The 18,132-nt window shown below is 47.0% G+C and overlaps 2 protein-coding genes across 4 annotated transcripts in view; both read left to right on the top strand.

The window, feature by feature from the left end:
- The first annotated feature begins 1,694 nt into the window (after positions 1–1,694).
- The window catches only part of LRRC8D (leucine rich repeat containing 8 VRAC subunit D), a 49,350-nt gene continuing 32,912 nt past the window's right edge, over positions 1,695–18,132 (top strand). The window contains exons 1-2 of one of the 3 annotated variants that reach the window (XM_083847078.1): positions 1,695–1,837; positions 11,731–11,870. The gene's annotated coding sequence lies outside the window, so the exon portion shown is untranslated. Of the gene's footprint in view, positions 1,838–11,730; positions 11,871–11,916; positions 14,169–18,132 lie in introns of those variants that run through there. The other 2 variants (XM_083847080.1, XM_083847086.1) reach the window with 2 other exon arrangements.
- Positions 11,731–18,132, top strand: part of ZNF326 (zinc finger protein 326) — an 80,463-nt gene continuing 74,061 nt past the window's right edge. Inside the window, exon 1 of the mRNA XM_083847118.1 lies at positions 11,731–11,870. The gene's annotated coding sequence lies outside the window, so the exon portion shown is untranslated. The remainder of the gene's footprint in view (positions 11,871–18,132) is intronic.

Raw genomic sequence — 18,132 nt, 5'->3', positions numbered from 1 at the left:
ACCAGCGATGCAGAGAGCTGCCCAGGAGCACCCTGACCTGGGCCCAGAGGAGACCAAGCCTGAGACAGGGGAAGAAGACTCTCCGCTTGAAAAGGAGGAACATGGAGAGTTTTAAATTATCAAAGAACTCAGTTACCTTTACATATGTATTACAACAAGGGGGAAAAAAAAAAAAAAACACAATCCAACCAACCCAGCATATGTTCTGTAGGAGGTAAGACTTTCACACTTGTGTTTGCCCCTGTCAGAAATGGCCTCTAATTGGATCTGGATCTGTCCAGCCTCCGGGTGTCTTCTGCCTCCTGTCCCCGGAGTTATGCGTTTGTTTTGCTGCTGCATGTCCGCTCGGCGAGGTGTCTGTGATTGCCAAGTGAATGTGGATTCAGCTGGCTCTGACCAACTCTGGCATTTGAAAAAATCCTTTTTCTTCTGCTTGAATTTCCCTGCCAGCTGCCTGCGAGTCAGGACTTCCCAGCCAGCAGCTCTTGCTATTATCTGTTTTCACTTGCCTTGATGTTTACCAGATTGTAGTGCTTTTATCTCTATTAATCCTACCTCGGTGTGGAGCCCTGCTACTGCAGACCCTATGTGGCCTGGGCACTGGGTCAGAGCAAAAATAAATAGATAGATAGATAGATAACAAGTTCGCCCTACTGAGGAAACAGCGAGGTCTAAAACGCTGGCCAAAAATAATGCAAGTGTTGATGATCTCAGAGAAGAAAATAACTAAAAGCCCAGATGAAGGTATTGAAAATCAAAGCTTAAAATAAATGACAACTCATTAGACTAAATCTGAACTCTGCTAAAATTCTCTGCCAGATGAAAACGCTGGTATGAAAATAGTGCTGAGCAGCTGAGAGCAGGACAAGCTGCCCTGATTTTCTGGTCTCGGAAACTAAGTGCTCCTAAGAAGTGCTTCCATTTGTGATCTTCGATACGTCTTGCCGTCAGTTAGAGGAGACGGTCTGATTAAAAATGCAACTAAAAATGTGAAGGGGAGATTCTCAGTCTTTAAAGGGACAGAAAGCTATTCCGAACAAGCACCTAATGATCATTTCCCTTCCCCTCCAGTTCCTAGAAGTCATGGGGGATGAAGGAAAATTTGGCATAAGCCTCTTTTGTTTGCTTGTTTTTGTTTTAAATTCTATTTTCGATCAAGTGCAACAATTTCAAAAGGAATAGGTCACATCCAGTTCTAGTTAAAGTATTTATCTGCAGACAGTTCTGGTCAGTTGTCAGCACCCAGTGAAGAGGTCAGGATGGGGGTGCCCTCGCAGTGTAAGAAGGGCTGTAAGAGGTTTTGGGGCGAGCCTGGTTTGGGGCCAGCCCCCCCCTCAGGCGCTGGCGTTCCGTGTGTGGCGGTGCCGTGCGTGGCGCACCCCCGCCACCCAAAGGGCGGCCGGTTGGGTCCCAGAGCAGCACAGATTTAATTTGATTTTCACAGAGCGTCTCAGGAACGAAAACACGGGATCTGCAGCCGCCGCAGGAGGATGAGGAGGACCTCGGCGCCCCCTCGGCCGGGCCCGGCTCCCCGCCGGCACCTGAGGGCAGGGGCCGGGCGGCGCGGGCGGGGCCGGCCCTCACATGCGCGGCGCCGCGGGGGCCATTGGCCGCTGCCGGTCGGCGGGCGGCGCTCCGGGACGCGGGACCGGCCCCCGCCGGCTGCCGGTGCCGTCCGTGCCGCCGAGCCATGCGGGTGCGCGCCGCATGCGGAGAGCGCGCTGCAGGGCGCCGCTAGGAGCCGAGCTCCGCCCGGCCCGGCCCGGCCCGGCTCGGCCCGGCCGCCCCCCTCGCCGCATGGCAGCGCCGCGGGAGTGAGCGACCGCGGAGAAGGAAGGTGCGTGTGTGGCCCCTCGGCGTGCCCCAGCCTGGGGAGGGGGGGGGGCGGCACGGGCAGCCCCTCGCCGCCCCTGTCGCTGCGCTTCCCGGCTCCCCTCCTTCCCTCGTGCCCGCGGGCAGCCCACCCGAGGCGCTGCCGTGTCTCGGGGCCGCGGCCGCCCCCCGGCTCGTGCCCGTCTCCCCGTTTCCCCCGGCGGGGGGCCGGCCCCCGGTGCGCGGGGGCCGCGCGGCAGGTTGCTCCGGCTGGAAAATGGAGGGCGGCGGCGGCGAGCAGCCTGTTGTGCGGTGCGGCGGGGCTCGGCGGGACTTCCTGTAATGGTGGTGCTGAAAGCGATGTGCTGCCGGGCCCCTGCCGCCGCGGGGAGCCCCCCCCCCAGCCCCGGCGTGCCGGCTGCTCGGCGGCGGTGTCGGCTTTAAAAAAAAAAAAAAAAAAAAAAAGCGGTATTTTTTTATTTATTTCTTTTTCGACGCGTCTGCTAGCGGTGGTGGGGAAGGACCAGCTTTTCTGCCTCCCCGACCGAAGGTGGGGAATGGCTGTGCCCCCCCGGATGGGGAGGGGGGCGTTAGGATGCGAGAAATTGGCAGGAGCGGCACTGACATTTTGATCCCGCAGACCGGAGCTGCCGCAAAAGCACCCTCATCCCAGGCAGGGTAGGTAAGTCCCTTTCTGCCTCTCTCCTCCTCTTCCCCCGGAGAAAGCAGAGAAAAACACCTCTCTTCGCATTTCCTCGGCTTTAGAGTAAGGACTGGTAGTGTAGATGGTCGGTGTTATGTTATTTGCCCTTGATTGCCATCTTAAATTAATTCACCCAGCCTTGCTCCGAGGCCAGGATCATGTTCGGTCTTTGTGATTTATAAATCCCCTGTAAACCTTTTGTTGTTAGTTGAAACTGATTTATGAGGTCCTGACCTAGGAATATGCTACTCTGGTTATATTTTCTGTGCCGTACACCATTTTCTCCTGTGCTTCTTAGGAAGCACTGCCTTTCTAGTAAACTCATTTGGTGCCGTGCCTGTATCTTGCCTAGTGTGAAAACCACTTGTCTGTCATGTCTGCTGGCTCCGGGTTCTCGCACACAATAGCGGCATCAATTTAAATATTCCCCGTTTATTTGCAAGTGAGGTTACTGTGGTAAAGATCCAAAGTTTACAAAGTCTGGATGAGGTAAGGCGGAGAAGGGAGCCGCACCAAGCAGCAGTTAGCGCTGTGAGATGCAGATGTGCACAGTAGATACCCGCACCGGTCCTGGCATCTCCGGGGGACGGCAGGCAGCCTGTGCGGCGTGTTCAGACCTGGGGAAGGCATTCTGGAGCAGCAGCACCAGCAGCCGAGGAAGCCTGTGAGCTGCTGTCACGGGAGGTAATTAGTAATAGGAGCAAACCGGTGTGATAGCCCTGTAAGGAGGGTGAAAGCACTTAAATGCTTGCTGTGAAGATTAACTAGCGTACGTTGCACTAATGCACGTGAACGTGTGAAATGCAGTTCCTGAGTTCCAGCTCTTTCTCAGCCCTGCCTTCTGTCACCTCAGAAAAGCCTCCCTCTCTCCTGTACCAGCAGGCAGGGAGTGCCGTGGAGATACCACGGCTGTACGTCCTGTGCGTGGGCATCTTTTCTGACAGCACGCCTGGAGAGTGAGGAAAAAGCAAATGCTGTTGGAGATAGGTTGCAATAGGTCCTGCCAGCGACAGGATGATAGGAAAATAAATGCCACGGGAGAAAATGGTACGTGCGTTCCTGTGGTCAGAAGCACTTGCGACCACGTGTGCTGTGGCTTGGTGCAGCTCTGTGAGAAGTGACTGCGCTGAGGCTTCCTGTCTCAATGCCAGTTCTCGCTTCCCCAGGTCTTCCCGTTCCTTCGTGCAGTGTGTCAAGGTCCTGTTCAAAGCCAGTGGGTGTAAATGGATTTTGAATTGTGTCCTGTGTTGCTGGCTGAGGCTTTTTGCCCCTCACGCTGCCAGTTCCTCCTGCCGCTTGCTGACGGCTGCCCCGGGACCTCTGGAGGCAGAGTGCTGACTCGGTGCCTCGGCTTCTTCCCGCACCTCCGATAGTGGGGTTGGCGGGGGAACTGACTAGTGCGTGGAAACTGGCTGATCACAAAGGGTTAATTAGTGTCCCGAGGCTTAAACTTTCTTATCAGTGGGGCTGGTGATGGCTGTTTTACTGAAAAGTAGCCTGAGTCACAGATGGTGTCACGGGGAAAGCCAGTAAGCTATTTTCTCAACTGGAGGCAAACAGAAAGGAGTTCCACGTAGTTAGAGCTGCTTTTGCCAAGCAGTGAACTTGAAAGGTTTTTCTCCTCTTTTCAAAAGAACAATCTGTATCTTCCAGTGAATTCATAAAAATACCGTGGATTCCTAAATATTCATAAAACATAACTAGCAGTATTTACCTGATGTTCAAATGTTACCAGGTAAAGTAGAAAGAATAAAACACGTAAAGTTTCTGCTGTTTAAATTTCTCCTTTTTTTGTCAGCATTGAAACTAGACTGCACTAGTTCTCCTTTTTTTTTTTTTGTATCTTGGCTGTGGAGAGATCATAACGTGGCAAAAAAAAAATAATAATGCTATTGATATTTTAAGAAAAATGGAAATAATTTTCCCCAGAAGCTTTGCATTTAGATAAAGAGTTGTCTGTGCTTTTGCATAACTGACATTTTAAGCATTTTTTGTTCTAACAAGCAGTGAAAAGTCTGTGGACTTCACCATGCAAAGACTTGTGCATATCACTAATTTTATGCACGTGTATGGTCTCGTGAGCACACATGCATGCAAAAGTCTCTCTGGGGCCACAGCAGTGGTGCTTCATTTTGCAAGTATTTATTCATGGCTGTGACGTTGAGCTGCTGTGGGCCTGTACCTGTAAGTATTTGCCAGAAAAGAGCTGAAATACAGAGGAGGATGTTTGTGAGATACGGTTTTCTAGCAGCTTCCAGCATTATATTCCTAAAAGCCAACTGTAGGTATTGTTTTAAAGCAGTTCCGCGCCTCTTACCTCGAGAACACTTTGAGCCACGTTTTTTCCAAGTTTGACTTGCCTGCGTTGGGGATGGGTTTGGCTCACGATCTTTTGGTCTAAGCAAATTGAATGCAATTTTCTTTTAACCATATAACAAAGAATAGGTACTGATTGCTTGCCAAACAATTTTTCCCCTCAGAGATTCCAAACAAATTTAGGAAAGAACAAAGCCAGCATTTCTAGTGTTTGACTTGTTGCGAATCATCTTGGGGTTTGGCACGTTAAAAAGCAAAGTGCGTCACAAGTCAAGTTGGCGCTTTCTAATACCATCAGTAATACTAATTTCCACGTCGTTAATTTTAACTGACACTGCTTCAATCTTTCTCTAGACACAAGTTTCTTTCATTAAAAGAATCGGGGTTCTTTTCAGTTATTTCTGTATTCTTTACAACTGTGCTCTTCCAGTCTTGGAAGAGTGGGTTGCTGGTCCCCTCCAGGAAGCTGATAGGGAAGGCAACTCAAAAGCCCTCATGTAGCAGCTCCCCGAGTGGTGAGGGAAACATCCTTGCAAGGAGGAAGCTTGTTTGTTTGCTTGGACTCAGCCAGCAGAATGCTTCTTTTGCCCACGCTCGGAGGAAAGCAGTGGTATGGGAAGAGAGCACGGCTGCACCAAGGACCTCTTTGTAGGCACTTCTCTAAAAGAAGTACCTCCCCTTTTCTTCCTCCTTTTTGTGTACAATCAGGCTGTGAAAGCCTGTTGTTCATGTAGTCTCAGAACTGTTGCTACCTACAATTTTCCTTCTTTCCACTCGAGCCACTTTCCTTGGAAGTGGTTCGCTCTAAGGCTGAAGTAGTTGTGATGCTCAAGATTTGAGAAACAATCACGTTACAGTGACCTTAGGAGAGGAGGAAAGTTATTTGTTGCTCAGATATTTTTCTGTTCTGAGACCCCTTTTTTGGTGAAGAAGCAGAAAAAATAACCAGGCTCAGAGCGTGTGGCGTCCAGCAGTGAGTGAGGATAGCAGTCCCCTTTATTCCCCGTGGTCCTGTTTTGTGTTGTGTGATCAGCAGAGGAAACGGGCTGGTTCTTGTGACCCGTCTTGCTCCTTTGTAGTGTTACGAATGATCACTTTCCCTATGTGGTCTCTTTGTTAAAAGTTGTGCATCTTGGCTGTTCTGCCTTACAGAGAGAGGTCTCCCTTGAAGGCCAGGAAGCTGCGGTGGAAGATTTCCCAGACCCAAGGGGCAGGCGTAACAGATAACGAAATGTTCCTGCTACCTGTTGTTGTCAAATGTCTCTTTAAACCGATTGCCAAGCATTTACATTTGAAACAGTCGCACACTTCCCAAACCAGGGTTCTAAACAGCCTTAATATAAATCCCTCTCTCTTCACTTGCTCAGGATTTTTCTGCCTGGGTCGTGTCTCCTGATTTTCCCGTGTTGAAGTTAAGGTTGGGGACTGCCTAAATGCTGTGTTGCATGTCTTACCTGCAGCTCCCATGGAGCTGGCAAGTATGAGGAGACCTGCAGCAGACTGTGTCCCTGAGCGTCTGCTGGACCCCTCCCCTATTCCATTCTGGGAAGATAGACACAGAAAGGAAAAAGCACAAATGCGGATGCTATTCGTAGCCTTTCCAATAAAGCAGCAGGGCAGGCTCCTACCCACCCCCATGCAACCAAATGGCTGCAAAGCCCCAGCCAAGATGCCTTTTTTTTTTTTTTCCCCTTGGACTTCATTCTTAACAAGTTAGCACTGAGATAAGTTTCTCTATAAAAGGTGTTCTTGATTGCCCTTGGGTTCTGCAGAAGACAGGACTGCCACACCTTTGGTGTTTTCAAGCCTGGCTGATGCCACAGATACCAACATGCCTGCTAAAAGCGGTGTGGGTTTTTTTTTGGGGGAGACTTCATTTGACAAACTTCATTCTTGCTGCAGTGATTTTTCCCAGCTTCCGATTATAGCTGTAAGGAGAAAACAAATCCATGTGGTATGTATATAAATATGGTGTCTGAATAATCTGTCTGTTCCTCAGCCATCACAGGATAGGAAAGAAAGGGAACTTCTACCCTTCCAGTTGGTGTGAGATCTTGTATGAAGAACACTGGAATAACCCTGGTGTGGGCTTGCGGGAGCTGTGTGCTAGGAACAGAGGTGGTTCTGTAACCTTGCAGTACTTAAGGTTAAGATAGGCTGGTAACACCAAGGAGATCTTTTGTGTACCTTGATATGTGTACCTACAAAGTTGATTTTGTCATCTTTTATCAACAGAAAGTATGGGTTGTCTGTCTTGAATACGATGATTTAAAAAAAACAAAAAAACAAAAAAACCAAAAAAAACAGGCTTATACAACAGTGATTTGCTAATCATAGAAAATAACCTTTCAGTTCAAAAGCTCCCTCTGTGAATATTAATATTTTATACAGAAGTATTATGTAATAGACATTTTGTTGCCTTTGCAGTCTTCACAGAGGAACGCGTTCTCAAGATTGTGTCGTTCTGATTGTTCTGTAGGAATTTGTGCACTAAACCAATGCAAATGTCAGTAAAAGATTCTGAAAAGTCCATCCTGCATGGAAAGGGAGGATGGGAACGAGAATCCAGTGGTCACTGCATGAAAACTTGAATAAGTGTGAAAGGCAGCGCGCTGTCCTGCTCTGTTCCCCGGCTCCGATACGGTTACCGACCCTTTCCGCGTGTATTTGCAATTGCCCTCATCCAAGATGCACAGAGGAACCAGACTTCACACTTAATCTGACTGGTGTTTAAAAATACAGACTCACAAATCTACATACAGAGTTTCTCTCAGTGGCTGCCATCCAAAAACTTTCATGTGCTTGCTTTCTGTCTAATTAAATTAAGAAATAAAGCCTAAAGTGCCTCAGCCTAGAAGAACTGACAAAAGGGACATGAAGCTTTTTATGCATGACTTTTTTTTTTAAGTAACATTTGCTGTTTTATAATCCGTACTAAATTTCTTCACTGTTTTACCTTGTTGGCATTGTTAGCAGAGGGAAAGGGAAGGCAGCTGATAGTTTTGCTCCCCACCTTTCCTATCCCTCTGACAACAAATCCATTGGCCCTTGGAACAAGGAAGCGGAGGAATGCAGAGACACGGGGCTCCTCGTGCTGCAGAGCCAAGCGTGCTCAGGGCGAGTCCCCCGGTGGGAAGCAGGCAGGAGGGTGTCTAATAAGAATAAGGGAAGAAGAACAGCTCTTGGAAACGAGAGTAAACTGAGAATGAGACAAAAGTGTACTGACGAAAAAAGAACATGAGAAATGCAGCGATTTGGACAAGGCTCTATTTCCAGTGGTTAAAATTCATTGTTAGATTTGGTATTTGTTTGTTTTTAGTGTAATTTGATTTAAGATGTACCTAGATTGAAAGATAAAGTTATGAGGGTCCTTATTAGCATCAATCAGTTTAAAGAAATTGCTGAGCAAGTCTTGCAGAAGAACAAAAATGGTAATGCATACAGTGAAGCCAGGAAATAAAACCGCTAAAGAGGCGTGCAAAAATATAAAAGAAAAGAGTAACAACACGGCAAAGGCAAGGAGGTAACAGGATTGTTGAGAAAAGTATGAGTAAATATAAAATAAGGTTTTAATGCACTAGGTGGTACATGCTGTTGGGCGCACAGAAAGTGCGTGCGTCGGCTAGCATGATGAGGGTGGTCTCCTCTCCAGACACAGGCTGTGCATGCTCCCTGTCCCTGTGGCCAGCTTCTCCTGGCTGAAAACCAGTTTGGAAGCACCTTGTGAAGTCATACAGACCCGTGCGTGGTCATAGGCATCTGTTACAGCGAACGTAACTGGCACCTCTAGGCTTCCAGGCTGGACTGGTAAGAGCCTGGCCTTGCAGCTGCAGAGCTGTCCGTGTGGGTGAGGCCGCAGTGCTGCTCCTCTGCGGGTGGTAGCTGCCACCGTCACCCCCTCCGTCGGGGGCTTCTTCAGCCTCTGATTGTTTACCTGCTTGCTGCCTGAGCTTGTGAGATCCTGAACTTGGCTTGCTGTCTGGTAAAGAATATAATAGCAGAGCTACCACCAGCAGCTCCCGCTCTTGCTGCCTGTGGGTCAAAGAACGGGTTGCCGGTAGCACCGGGACATCCTGCCTGTGGGGAGCACCGTCGGGCCCCCGGGGCTCCGTGGAGTGGGAGCAGTGCCTAAGGCATCTTCCAGAGGTGAGGCGGTTCCAGGCCCGGCTGGGGCAGACCCGCTCTGCCCTCCTGCCTGCTTCTCCCACGCAGCTGGGGACAGGGCTGGGGCCTTTGAAGCTCCCGGGTGGCCTCCAGTCAGCTGGAGCCGATTGTGAAACCTCGCTCGGAGATAGCAGCAAAATCTGGTATTTATCTGGTTAGGTCGCATGCTGCTTTTGACAATACTTCTGTAGTAGGTTTCTGTGCTGGCTTGGGGGTTTTCTTCTCTCTTGGTAGCATGACATTTTTCTTGTGTGGCGGTTTGTTGTTTGTCTTTCTCATGCAGCAACAAGGGAGGAAGATGGCATTTTAACCAAAGCGATTGTCAAATGTCGGCGGCTGGTTGGGCCCTTGGAGATGTATGTGTGTGGAACTGAGAATTACTTGGTTGTCCTGAAACTAAACCTCTTGATGAGTGACACTGGTTCATTTATAGTTATTTTTTTTAACCCCCCCGAAGATCTCTACTTCTTCGGCAAAATACTGTGATTTCTCTGCATTTTCCTCTTTTTACAGAACTCACAGTAATTTGCTCTGCAAACGTCATCTGATTTCTTTTTTATTTCATTCTGTTAGCAATGATTGCTTCCATGCTAATTGCAACAGAAATAGTATTTTTAGTAGTGGAAAAAAGGTTTGATTGCCTTCGTCGGTGCAGTCACTCAGCCGCACGTAGGCTACGACATACAGGATGTGGCGTTTGGAGGCTGCATGTGTTTTGCCAGATGTGCCAAGTGCCTGGCCTGATGCCCTCACCCCAATGTACCTAGGGTGTAAGGCTTTCCCTGTGCTGAGCAGCCTGAAAGCACAGCAAAAGACTAGAGGGAACAAGAGCTGGAGGAGAGACGAGGTTATAGAAATGGTACATGTGCTCCCTATTTAACCTCCTTCACACCAGCTATCCCACATGCTGGTGCTGTGGAAGAGTGGGTGTGTAGTCTTGTATTGGAGCAGATGTTCCAGTAAATAGGACGTTGCTTTGTTTTAGTAAATTGAAGTTGTCACCTCAGAAATGAGAGGGGGGAGCAACTGGAAGAATTCTTCAAACAGGGCTTGGAACAGAATCCAGGGGAATTTCTGTGCAAGGACTGCAGGGAAAATTCCTTTGCTGGCCTTGTCTCACTCAGCACAGGCATTTCCTTACACACTATGATTTGTATGAGAATTTCTACTCTATTATTATTATTTTTTAACCAAAATCGTATTCTTGAGTGCTTTATTTTGTCATTTGTTTCCCTCAGCCTCTCCTCCAGGGATGTTCCAGTTCCTGTGCTTGGTCTGCCCTGGCAAGGGGAGGGTGGTGATGGAACTCAGCAGGCTTGCAGACTGAGATAGTGCCCTTAAAGACAAGCTGTCCTTTCCTTCCATGCCTCACCAGTGTGGTGGTGGTGTTCGGTCTCTCCTGACACCTCTCCTTAAAGGCTGATGCGTTTTCAAAAAAAAAAAATCAGCCCTCTTGCTTTGGCAGCAGGAGCTTCCTTCGCCTTCTGTTCTCAAGCGCTGGTTGTTGACTTTGGGATGGCTGCAGGGGAGAGGCTGAGGCATGGCAAACCCTGCCCCGGGCCTTGTGCGGCTCTCTGACCTCGCAAGGGAAGGTTACGGAAACAGCCAAGGTGAACGGCCCTGCGGCTATCGGAGCGTTTTCTGTCAGCACTCAAGTACACTCCAAAGGTCTCTCCTGAAACCTGCTCGCAGCAGACCTTTGTAAAGTACCCAGTCAGGGCTTTTTTTCCTCCCCATGCATTTAAAGACAACAAGCAGGCTCTGAAGCCTCTGATTTCAGTGCTGTGGCCTGCGAAGTGATTGAGCGCTCCCAAGAGACCTCTTGACCACTGCTTTGCAATCCCCTGACCCTTCTTAAGGAGGAAAAAGAAAAACCCCTTTACTTTAAGATGCGCTTCTTGTTTGCGTGTTCGGCGGCGCCTTCCCCATCTGCTGGCCCCGGCCTCCCCGCTGCGGAGGCGGCAGGCGCGTGGTGGCGGGCCTGGGCTGGGGGCGGCAGGGGGAGCCGCGGCCGTGCCGGGGTTCGGGCTCTGCAGCGGCATCGGCGTGCCCAGCGGCTCGCTCGGTGTTTGTTGGTTGGAGGCAATTACTGTAAAATACTTGATTTATAACGAGGCGTACTTCATAAGCAGCAAACTAAAATAAATACTCGAGAGTAACCTGTCGGCACGTGGCTCTTGGCTTTGCTGAGCTGCTGCTTTCCGTCTGCGGGCTGAGCTCTGCCTGGGCGGCTGGAGGCGAGGGGAGGCGTGCGGGGCCCCGGCCGGGGGAGAGCCCCGTTTCTTCTCCGTGTTATTGTCCCAGGGATACGGGCGTGAGGTTTCCAGGCAGCCTGTGGGTTGCTTGCCCAGCACGCGGCCGTAAGGCAGCGGTCTGGGTGGGATCAGCGTGAAACTGGTCCGGGCTGGCTGCTACGGCGTTGTGGGGGGGGGCAGCATGGAACTAGCGGTGCGTTTGGTTGCGTGGGGTGGGGGAGCTAATGCGTTCAATAAAATACGGGTGAAGTGGCAAATTGCTAGTTTGAGGGATCTTGGCTCTTTAAGACAATTCGTTTAGAGTGTTTCTGAAATTATTAAAATAAGGGTGTGCTCAGCCTTCCCCCAGAGACCAGGCGCTGGTGGTAAGAGGATGACTAACTCTGCTTCCGTGTCGCAGAGCGGCGTTTCTCTGACACCCCCACAAGAGCCAATACTTCACTCGGCTGCTTTGATTCACAGCAGTTTGTTTTTACACAGGAAGCGTCCAAGGCACTTACCAAAATGAGACAGTGACCGCCAGCACCTGGCTTGGAGTTCCCTTCACCGGAGCCTCCTGGAGCCAGAGCTCAGCCCAGCTGCAGCCAGAGGAGGAAGGAGGAGAAGCACAGCCTGATCAGGTACTGAGCCGGGAGCGGGACGAGTCCTCTGGTGCTGAGTAACGTGGAATTGTGAATGACTGTTGATTTACAAAAATAAATATAGAATTCTGTTTCTTAAGAAGTGTTGTGGGCATGCGTGATGTGCCTGTGGCTCAGGAATGACATCTTCATCCCCTGTGTGCCCAGCGTGGGTGTGTGCTGTAAGCTACTACTCTGGACTAGACCTGAGGCGAACATAAACAGATGCAGCTCTTGTGTTTTTTTGGGTTATTTGATGTAGACATTCAGTGTTTGATACAGCTCAGTGCTTGCCAGTACCCAGGCTCCACGTGGGTTGGAAAGAATTGGCTAAGAATACTCTTAATGAATGTTTGAGTGTTGAAGAGCAATTTGATGTGTTGAAGGACAGATATTTTTCTTTGTTTGTATTGGGAGTCCTAAGTGCCAGCTTTCAAGAAGCACGTTATGCGGTACAGAAAGGTAGCAGACTGGTGAATTTTAGGACAAAACCAACTGGCAGCTTGCTAACTGTGTTATTTGCTGAGATTCCTGTAACTGTTCCTGGAAACTGATGTTTATTCTTGTATGCACATCTTTGGTTGTTAGGCTCATTTTAGATGAAGACAGTCAGAGAAGTTCAAGGTTTTGCTTTATTGTATTAGATTTTGTTCCTTACATAACTGTACTTCTTAGTTGATGTGGAACTGCTCTGAGGACCATGTTCTGAAAAGACTTGTGCATATTTTCTATGCACCTTAAAAATTCCTTAAGAATTTACCACTGTGCTCATCCAATACTTGGGATGACAGCAGCCCACAATTTACTTCTGGAGGGAAGTCTGTTTGGAGACATACAGTATTTTTCACCTTGAGTGATACTTTGTCTCCAAAAATATCAGCATCTGTCCCTCAGGTTGTCTGAATTTATTCCAGTCACATTTTAATGCTTTTATTTATTGACCCAGGTGGAAAAAAATGAGTTTTTGTTTAGATTATCTATTATGAAAAATCTTAATGATTTGGGGGTAATTTATAGCTCAATCTGATTATATCTTTCCTCCTGTAGTTAGGAAAAGGGATGTCTTTTTCTAGCTTGCATTTGTAGCATAGCCTTCACTATTTTGCCCTGGGGAAAAAAAAATCAGCATTTATTTGATTCAACAACCGGCTTCCTGCTTCAAAGGAAGAAGAGACAGTGGCTCATTTGCCTGCAAACATCCCTCCTGTGGAGAGTCTTTGCCAGGATGTTAGAGGAAAGCTAGTAGCGGCTGTTGAAATAGCCGCATAGCAGGATGAGGAGGGATTACTGAAGCATTACTAGAAAATGTATGGCTATGTGCGAGACCTCATGTACTCCGCAGACAGGCTGACCTAAATTCTGCAGCCAGGCCGTATTGGCTTCTGCATTGATGTGATGTGGCAGGCTGCATAACCTGCAGCAGATCTGGGTTTAAAAAAAAAAAAGGGAGGGAGGGGAACACAGAGATTTATATTTGAGTAGAAACGCAGACAGGCTGTCTTTATGACTCTGCTTAACCCGTCTAAAGCTTTTTTGTTGTTTCTTAACCAATAGTTGTCTACTCAATTTTGAGTACTTTTCATGTAGTCAGAATGAGGCTGCATTGCTCATTAGGAAGAGTGAAGATGAGATATTCTTTACTCCTGCGTGGAGAAATGTATGGATGGATTTACCCATAAGAGGCTTTTACAGGTGACTTGGAGTTGTGAGATAAGTTTTAGCAAAGAAATGTTAATATTTATCTTATCAGCAGTGAAACAGTTAATGGAACTGACAATCATCTGCTGGAGGAAGTGTGGAATAAGATTAGTATCCACTTGACATAATGGAATAGCTTGCATGTATGTTTTTGGGCTCCCTTAATTTGGGAAGATTACACATTATACACAAAATATGACAAAAATCCAAATAGAAACCAAAATGAAATCCAAATCCAAATGGACACCATGTCAAAATAAAGTTGGTGATTCTGACCTGTGTGCAGATGTCTGTTGCCGTTACTTCTTGTGGCAGGATTTTGACTTTGCAGTTTAGTTTCTACTGGCACAAACCTGGTGTGATGGCAGTTACCACTTCCTCCCTTTTTCTGTGGATGTAAGCTGTGCTGATGCAATGCTCTCCTTTTCCTTCACCCCTCCCACATGCAAGCTTTTTTTACCCTGTCTCACCACTTCCTCCTGAGGTGCCCCTACAGCAATGAGAGGGATTTTTCTGCTGGTGCTGTTTAAACCAGGTGCTATGAAAGGAACAGTTTGTGCAGGCAGAAGAAAATTTGCAGCCACTAGAAAGGTTTCTACAGTAAGTTTTTGCTGGCAAGAGAGAAGACGGATTCTTGGTTGATACAGCTAAATCAGCAACATGCTAAAGTGTGGCTAGGGGCTGGTCTGGTAACTGGGGTGAAATGTGTATGCATAAATATAAATATATAAAATTTATGTCTAGAAACCCCTTTTGAATTTTTTAAGAGGAATTTCGGCAGCTGCAAACTCATGAAGTGCCAGGGGAAATAGTGATATCCTCAAACACAGCTCATTTATTTTAAATCACATTTCACTGATGTGGTTTTGATAAGTTTTAAAAACAGCTTGTCTGTATGAGCTATTTGTTTACCACGTGCATGCAGCAAGTGGCAGTGCCGACCTTCTAGAATTAGAATGAAAGGGACCTGAGGAAGGCAAAGATTTGCTTGGTTATTTTCTTCTTTGATTTCTTGTGTCCTGCTGACAGGTGTTGCAGCACGTTGCTCTTTTGGTGGTGTAAGACAAAACATTAGTTCTCAGGTTTTTCCTTCTTAAATATGCGCTCACAGAGGTGCAACCAGCGTCGCCTGTTGGCCAGCAGTGGATCCCTTTTGGCGCCAGCTGGAACGTAAATCTAACACAAGGTGAGCCTGAGGGGGCTGCGGCCGGTGGAGGAAGCACACTGGCCCCATGTCCTGCACTGCCTCACCAGAGGAACCAGGCACAGCATGTGGTGAGGGGACTGGAGAGCAAGGGATGTTTTTCCCAAATGAGCATGCGCGTGCATTTCTTTCAATACCAGACATGGTAGTTAGAATTCAGTTAATTTGCGAGTAAATTAAATTGAAATTCATCCCAAAACAGTAAACTCTTTTATGTCTGCAACTGTGTTATTGTCAAGGTTGTCTCAAAGCAGAAGAACATTTTTTTCATAGGTTTCAGCACAGATTTTATTTCAACTGCTTCTTTGCAATGAGAAGGACCTCTATGTACATCGCTCCAGGACTGCTACTTCCATGTCACGTTACCTTTTTTTTTCTTTCCTACTGGTAGAGTTATGTTTGTCATGCAGAATTTTCAGTGCTAACATTAGACTCAGAAACTGGAAAATAACCTTACTTTGGTGTTTTTTCCGCTGTTTTTAGCTTTGATGCTGCTTTGAATAGACAAAAGGCTTGTTCATCAGTGACAACCAAGGCCAGTCCCCACAGCCAGACTGCTGCAAGCTGAGCCGCTTCTGGCCGGCTGGTTCTTCTGGGAGTCCGGACCTGGCCCCCCGCTGTGGGCAGCAGTACCAACTGCAGGACCTCCGGGAGGAAAGGGTGTGGAGTATGGATATTTGTCAGCAAACTTGCTTGTAGCATAGAGTGTGTGACAAAGGTCAAAACTTAGCAGTTCTTTAAACCTTTAATGGAGTAATGTTATGTGTAATGCTTTCATCTGTATAGACCTATATTCAACTAGACAGAAAGCAAATTCAGTAGACTTTAGTAATCTTAGCTATGTGTTTTGACACAATATGATGTCATTTTGAAATGCTTATCCTTCTCTGAATTCTCCACTGGAATCTCAGGAGGTACGTTATGGATAGGTGGAAGGAGCTCCTCAACTTGTCACTCTCTCAAGCTTTGTCCCTTCTTTTAGGTAGGTGATGCTTTCTTGAGTAAGGCAGCACCATCACTGTGTTTGTTGTCTTGGAGGCTTCATGCTCCAAGAGCATGAAATTGGTGTAGTGAGGCTGACTATCAGGAGTAAGGTATGCCTATCCTCAGCCAGACCTTATTTAATCTTGCTGGGAAGTGAAACACTTCCAGCAGTTAAGGACAGTAGAAGGGATTGGGATGGAAGGGTGAAGTTTTCCTTTCCAAGATTTGATTTTATGTAGATCTGCTTAATATTTTGTATAGTAATGTTGTACTTCCACTTCTTGGTGGTGAAAAGGACATACTATAAAAAGTTGGTGACATTATTGTCTGGCACCTCAGACAGTAAAGATGAGGGGGGGGGAGAGGGATTTGCAGTGGAAAAGTAAACAGCTCTTTGCCCAATTATTTCAATGTTGCTGTGGTTTAGTTGTAATATCGTGTCACTCTGTTCACAGCTCTTTATGAGTCCTTTTAGATTTTTTTTACATTTGAATGAATAATACATTTCTTTTATTATTTCAAATGCTAGAGTTTGTTTGCATTTGTAACATTCTACTGCATCTGGTGATTGAATATAACAAACCTGGCTGTTGTTGTTGTTGAGCTCCCAAACTTCTCACTTATCTGACTTTGCATTTCATGAAGTAGTTCTTGCTCAGTGTAATTGGAAGCTGTAGAAAAGTTTTCTCTGCATAATTGGAATTGATGTGATCAGTAAGGCATCAGTCTCTTTCCCATTCCCTTAACTCATATCTTCTGCAAGAGCTGTGGGAAAAAAAAATGTAATTTTCTGCTGCTAAACTGAATCTGCCACCTTTTGAAGTAAAATGTTTCTCCAAGCTGCCTGCAAAGCCCATCTTTCTGGTCAGTTCAAATTACGTAAGGAACTTAGTGATTATTAATGATGTTGTGTTTGAAATATTCAAAAAAATAACAAAAAAATTGCTGCTTGCGGAAGGACTGCAGCTCAGGGTCTGCCTGTAGTTTGCAGCTGGAGCTGGTGGTCCCCCGTGCTTTTCAGCTGCAGGGAAGTGCTCTAGGATGTGGGTGGGTGTTTGGGGTGGCAGAGTTGGGTGGGTGATGCCACAGAGAGGCATCAATAGGGGCAGCTGTGTGGAGTAAAGAGCATGGGTAACGTATTGGTCCACCTCTGGGGGCTGTGCTTTCCTGGTATGAGCATTTAGATCAAGACAATCTGGAATGACTGACAGTTAGCTTGGTGAAATAATCAGGGTGCATAGAGCTCTATCATCTTGTTAAGCATCATTTGAAATTTATAGTATGTTCATTCCTCTTTAATGCAACTGATTTAAGATATGCAAATGTGTTTCTAGCACTATGTTTGTAGTTTTTCTCCCTACAACTCCTGTAACTTCAATACTTATGTATTTCTTGGTTTCATGCAACTTCTGTCTCAACCAGTGTTCAATCTGAAAGTAACAATAGAGGAACTGTGACTTTCACTAAAACAGTATGCATAGATTGGCAGGGATGAGGCTGAGAACTGGAGCTCTCATCCATAAGCATTTAGCAAAGCTTATTTCAAGTACTTCTTCTGTCTTTGTTATAATTACTGGAGTTACGCCGAACTAAAAGCCCCAAGCATGCTTTGGTTTGACATTTAGCTAAATCGTACACTCATTTAGGTTGGAAAAGATCTCTAAGATCATCTGGTCCAACCTTTAACCTAGCACTGCCAAGTCTACCACTAAACCGTGTTACTAAGCATTACATCTACACGTTTTGAAGACCTCCAGGGGTGGTGATTCAACCACTTCCTGGGCAGCCCATTCCAATACTTCACAACCCTTTCAGTGAAGAATTTTTTCCTAATAACTGACCTGAACCTCCCCTGACACAACTTAAGGCCGTTTCCTCTTGTCTTATCACTTAGTGCTTGGGAGAAGAGACCAATCCTCGCCTCACTATAGCCGCCTTTAAGGTAATTGTAGAGCCTCTTTTTCTCTGGGCTGAACATCCCCAGCTCCTTCAGCCGTTCCTCGTAAGACTTTTCTCTAGACCCTCACATGAAATATCCTAACGAGGAGAAGAATTTCTTCTGTGCACATTGAGTAGCACTTGTAGCTCTTGTATGTTGGATAACACGTACGTAGTTGGTGGAATTTGTGGCTGGTGGTTTTTTTTGCATAGTCACAAGTTTCTCTTGTTTGTGTGGGTTGCTCACATAGCTGTTAGTGGGAAGAGACAAACACTTGATATAGAAAAAGATGATGAGGCAAGGGCTGTCATGTATTATGTATATATCCTGTGCCTTGCATAGTGAGGCCCTGACCTACTTGAGGCCTCTAAGTACTTCTGCAATATAAGTGTTTAGTAATGATAAACTGCAGCACCTGGCAGAGGGATTCAGTGTGC

The sequence above is a fragment of the Anser anser genome, assembly GCF_964211835.1.
Source record: "Anser anser genome assembly, chromosome: 8".
Classification (NCBI taxonomy): Eukaryota; Metazoa; Chordata; class Aves; order Anseriformes; family Anatidae; genus Anser; species Anser anser.
The sequence above is the reverse complement of the archived record's forward strand: the minus strand, read 5'-3'. Positions and strand labels throughout refer to the sequence as shown.